At 35.9% G+C, this 6,000-nt stretch overlaps 1 protein-coding gene across 1 annotated transcript in view; it reads right to left on the bottom strand.

Annotated features, from left to right (window-relative positions):
• The window catches only part of LOC110028968, a 52,605-nt gene that overhangs the window by 26,293 nt on the left and 20,312 nt on the right, over positions 1–6,000 (bottom strand). The window lies entirely within an intron of this gene.

The following is a 6,000-nucleotide window of genomic DNA, read 5'->3' as shown; positions in this document are numbered from 1 at the left end:
CTTGGGCTTATTGTATAGTATAAAAAATGATCTTAGTTTACTAGAATTAAATGAAAATATGACACTAAATAAGATGCAATGAAAAAAAAGGATTCATGTAGCCGACCCCACGTAGTGGGATGAAGGCTTTGTTGTTGTTAGTGTTATTGTTTATTTGTTGTTTTGTTGGGGGGGTGACAAGGTGCCAGTAAGAAGCAAATGAAATGTGAAGCATTTCTATAAATGATTTAGAATACCCACAAATGCCTATTTTTGTCGAATTTGAAATTTGCCAAAATTAAGCAAATTTCAAATGTAAAGAAAACTCAAAGCCCGTGATCTCAGTCTCTCACCCATGATTGCTCACCGCAGCCATCACACACCATCCCCCATCCCTGACCATCATTCATCATATTTCAATGCATTTCAAACTCATCATAAAATATACAAAATAAAAATATATTTTCATACATTTATCTACATTCAAATAAATAACTACTGAATTTATAAAATATGTGCATCGTAATTACTATGCATTTCTAAAGTACATTAATTTAAAAGAACCCAACTGATCACCAAGGGATCAATAATTTAAACAACGAGGGATCAATAATATTTGTGGCACACCTAAAATTCCAAAAAAAAAAAAAAAGTATTCAACAATTTACGGTTGAACCAACATATTTTCAATAACATCTTGCCTCCCTTACAAAAAAACCCAACAACATTCACTGAAACTATTTAGAGTTTCCTAAACTACACTCCATGTACATCCCTCGACAAAAAAAATGTTACTCTATTTTAGGATGAAGGACTTCATTGAAAAGTAACAAACGTAGTGTTAATTCATTCTTTTGTAATTTATAATGCTTAGCTTGATATTTTAGATTAAATTTATGTGGATTTGCAAATTTCATGTCAGAATTAGGAATTATGCGGAGGAGTTTCTAGAAGATTATAAATTCCAAGGTAATTTTGTATTTGAACACTCAAGTATGCATCAATCTAAAATTCAAACTAAATGCATTTATGACAAAATCGAGCACACACTTGAATTTTCTTGTAAATCAAAATTATACTCCAAAATTCAGCCTGGAACTGAATTTGATCTTGAACATGATCACCTCATACTTGCTAAAGTTGCTAGTTTAGCGATCCTTTCATGTTCTCTAACTCTTAAAAAAACTAACAACTAAGATATCTCACATAAAAGATGCTCGGCACATTAATTTGTTATTTGTCCTATGTTTTGAAATTCCATATTTATAGACTTTATATTGATGGCTTCGTTCATAAAAACATAAAATGCTTTTGACACCAAATGTAAATTGATCAATTTTTTTAATCTCTCTCTCTCTCTCTCTCTCTCTCTCTCTCTCTCTCTCTCTCTCTCTCTCTCTCTCAGACACAAACAAATCTCTCTCTTCCTCTGTCAATTCCCTTCTCTACCTCTAATCATTGGTGCCTTAGCTCCCCTATCCCATTCCACAAAACAGTGCATCTACTACTTATCCATACTTCCTTGTATGTGCATAATAGTGATTGTCGCTATGCATATCTCCTCTTTCTAAATAGTGAGATCCATCAATCAATAAATATATTTTACATTGTAATTCATTACTCTTTTTTCAACCTATTCTGGAATGTTCTAGTTAGTAGATACATGTTTTGTTAAATACTTGGAGAATTAGCTGGATGTGCTATTTTGTTTCCTGAATCTAGCAAGTTTCTAGCAAACATGTCTAGGAGGGCAAACAGCACAAAAAAGCTAAGAACTGTGAGCGAACTCGATAGTTCATAGTTCTCAAATAAATTACAACAACAAAAACACGCCTTTATCCCACTGAGTGGGGTTACTACATCAATATTTTTTCTCCATTACAGCTCAAAAAATCTAAAATGTTAGTTTCTATCAAAATGAGTGAGCTTAATAGTTCACAGTTCTCAGATAAATTACAACAACAGCAACAACAACAACAATAAGTCTTTATCTCACTAGGTGGGGTCCGTCACATGAATCCTTTTTCTCCATTGTGTCCCATTGCACGTCAAATCTTCATTTAATTCAAATAAATTAAGATAATTTTTATACAACATGCCCAATTCTTTTTAAATATACCTAAACTTTTCTCAACGCAAGTCAAATATAGAACATCTAATCTCCCAACCGAGTCATAGATGTTTGACGTTTAATATGACCAAACAATCTAAAGGCGACTCTCTCAAATTTTGTCCGCCACTTTCGAGGATTATGAGACCTCGCCGCATCTCATAAAATTTCAAGTGGTACTTTTCTATCACACAATAGTCCTGATGCATTCCTCCACTTCAACCATCCAACTTGAATTTTACTAATAACCTTCCCATCTATATCACCATCGCTTTGACCGATAGACCAGAGATAGCTAAAACATTCACTCCTTTAGACTTGATCACCCATTATTATAACCCCATTATTAGATCTACTGCTACTAAATTACATTTCATATATTTAATTTTAGATATACTGGAACAGAAGCCTTTAAACTCTAAGTTTGACCCTCATAGTTCAAGTTTTTTTTTTTGGAACTCTCTCTAGTCTTATCCACAAAATATATATAATTGGCAAAAACATACACCAAGCTACATCCTCCTTTAAATGGCCAGTAATAACATTCAAAACTAAAGCAAAAGGATATTAGCTTAAAGCCAATCACTGATGTAATCTAACCAAAATAGAAAAATACTTGACAAATCCTTCTTGTGCTTGAACACAAGCAACAACTATAATAAATATATCTTTAATGACTTGAATACACGCAATATCAACCATTTTTTTTCTAAAACTTTCCAATATATGCATATTTCTCTTGGAATCTTATCATAACTTTTTCTAAATCAGTAAAAATCATATGTAAATAATCTTTACTCTCTCTGCACTTCTCATTAAACATCTCAATAAATGTATAGCTTCCATAGTGGACTTGTCTAACATTAATCCAAATTGATTTTGAGAAATTTTCGTATCATATCGTAACCTATGTTCAATTAATCTCTCCCATAACTTAATTAATGTGACGCATTGACTTGATTCTTCAATAATTTGCACAATCTTGTACATTCCTTTAATTTTTAAAAATGTAAATCAATAAACTTTTTCTCCACTTATGACCAATCACTAGACATTTTTAAAATTTTTAAAATAATATTAAAAAATTTAGAGAGCTGAGAAATTTTTAGCTCCATTAAACATTTACATGCTTCTATTGAAATACCATCAGATCCAAAAGCCTTTTCGCACTTTTTTATCAATAGAGACTTGTCAGCTTCCATTTTATTAATGCAACAGTAGAAATAAAAAGCTTTATTATTATCTACAATATTAAGATTACTAAACTCGATCGTATTTTTACAATCTTGATTGAAAAGTTTATCAAAACATCTAACCCGCGTACGTTGAATATCCCCATTTAAGAAAAATAGCTTTTAATTTTCATCTTTAATACAATTAGATAATTTTTTTTTACTTTTCTTATCTCTTTATTTAGCTAGTTTGTACATATATTTTCACCCTCTTAAATATTTTATCTATTATAAAGATTACATAATTTTTAGCGTCGCAATTTATTCTCTTAATTTCTCTAGGAACTATCTTATATTTTTTTCCAATTCTCCAAATTTTTAGATCTAAACTAATTTTTATAACAAAATTTTTTATTTTTTTTATATTTTTTTTGCACATTATCATTCCATCCCCAACTATTTGTATTCATAAGAACTTCACTCAATTCTCCAAACACATCATTTGCAACTTGCTTTATAATATTTGCTAAGTTATGAAACGGGGCCAGCCCTCTGAACCTCCTGACAAAAAGATCGAAAGAACCGGTCTGAGGGGGGTCAGTCCAGGTCCCTAAGGGACCGAGCGGCATTTTGAAGGGACGAGCATTGCCACCAACCCCTTTACTTTTTTGCTTCCCGCCTTTCCTTTTCTATTTCCTGCCTAATGGGAGTCTATTTATATGCTTGTTGCTGGAATTTGAGTTATAATTTGGTGTGTTTCTCTTTCATATTTTTGCATGAAGTCATTTTCCCCTTGCTAAAGTTGTATCCGACAACAGGTGGCGCTCTAAGTCTATCTTGCTTTAAGGTGGTGTTGTATCCTCTCTGAATTCCTCCCTACTCTCTTCCCTATTTCATTTACGCATCAGCCTACTTCTGCAATCAATTGTTTAACCTTGCAGCCCATTTCCCAATTGCACGTCTGTTGTCCCACCTACAGCTACCATACCTACACTCTGCCGCCCTCCATAAAACCTTCTTGAAGTATCTCCAGCCCTCCTACCACCTTCCCCCCACTGCGTGACCATACCCTGCAGCCCCAATTATTGCAGCCACCTCTTTCTCCTTCCCTAGAATTACTGTCAGCCCTTTCCCCTACCAATACTACTCCCAAACACCCCACCAACATCATCACTACCCTTGAATCATCTCTTCCGACCCTAGTCGTGGATTGATGTTTGTTGCTATTTGATTTCAATTTTGAGTCATGCTTGTAAACCTAATCATTTACTTAATAAAAATTGTCTTTGTTACAGCCGGTTTGATTAGTTTCGATATCATTTAGTATCAACGCTAGCATAACCCTAGTCCTATCCTAGGGTTTCCTAGCATCCACCCATAAATAAAAAAAATAAAAATTATTCCTACCACCAAATACTCTTTCGACTTCCACAAATATCAAAGCTTAATCATGCAACCAAGGAGATACTTCCTGCCCGAGCCTGCCCAAAAAGAGAAACAACGAGAGGTCCGCTGACTTTAGCAGAGATTGGCAAACAATAAGGATGACACCCCAGAGGGACGTACACTCGATGGGGACAGGGAAGGCCGAAGATAAGGGACGAAAATTTCAACCACTTCCACAGAGAGGATGTCAGTGATCAAGATGAAAGGTCTCGGCGTTTCGAAATCCAGTATCAAAGGAGGCCTAGAGAGGAAACATCAGTTGGAGGACACAGTGACTACAGAATCAATGTGGATCTACTGGAGTTTGACGGAGGTATGAATCTGTTGACCTATTTTTTAGTGAGGTGTAGTCTTTCTCTTAGGATTTAGGATCTAGCCTTAGGGATCTCCCTTAGACTATCTTAGAACCTTAGAAATGGGACCCGCCTCATTTTAGAAGTTCGACCAACTTTTGTTCCCTTTTGGAGTTTCGCGTGTGTGGTATCAACTTCTAGCACTTAGAAGGATGAAGCCAACATGAGGAAACCCAAAATGGATTCCTATAGGACCTTTCTGAGCCTTAGGGTGGCCTTGCACTTGCGCGTGCACAAAACTTCGCAGTTCGGAAAGTCGACACGTCTGATCGCCACAACTCACATTGCTTGCACTGTTACCTGTCGAAAACTCGAATAAACTTTTTGAGACGATCGATCGAGGGTTGAAATTTTGTGGAATTTAAATTTTGACACATTTTTTACACGATTGTTGACAACGTCGTCCGAGCGACCCCGGATGACAAAATGTACTGCACCGGCACGTCCGGAGCGTCGATTTTGCCCAGGGAAGACACCCATTTTGTTACGACGCCGCGCGTGAATAAATCGCATATAATTTAATATATATATATATATATATATATACTTATATATATATGTATATATATATATATATATTAATTTATATAAAATCAATTCCCCCTTTCCTCTTTAAACACTAAATTCTTAAACGCACGCACCCAAGCTCTGCCTCCCTTCACTCTCTCGTTCGCATGTCTGGCCTTTCCCTTTCTCGGTCTCGAGTCAACCGAGCTCCTCCTCCTCCACGCGAGAGAAAGTTGATTTCTCATTCGTCCTTGCACGACACTTTCTGCCCGCGGCCTTCCTTCCCGAGGCCGCGCCAGTCCCTCGAGCAGTGGATTTTCTTCTCTCGGCATCTTGACTCTGGGAAACTTGTTCCCTGGTACACTAGAGTGGCATTTCTTCTCCTCTTCTCGATACTTCCCTCGCTGCCATTGGTCTCGCCGCTCGGTCCGAG

This window comes from Phalaenopsis equestris, unplaced genomic scaffold (assembly GCF_001263595.1).
Source record: "Phalaenopsis equestris unplaced genomic scaffold, ASM126359v1 Scaffold000540, whole genome shotgun sequence".
Taxonomy (NCBI): Eukaryota; Viridiplantae; Streptophyta; class Magnoliopsida; order Asparagales; family Orchidaceae; genus Phalaenopsis; species Phalaenopsis equestris.
The sequence above is the reverse complement of the archived record's forward strand: the minus strand, read 5'-3'. Positions and strand labels throughout refer to the sequence as shown.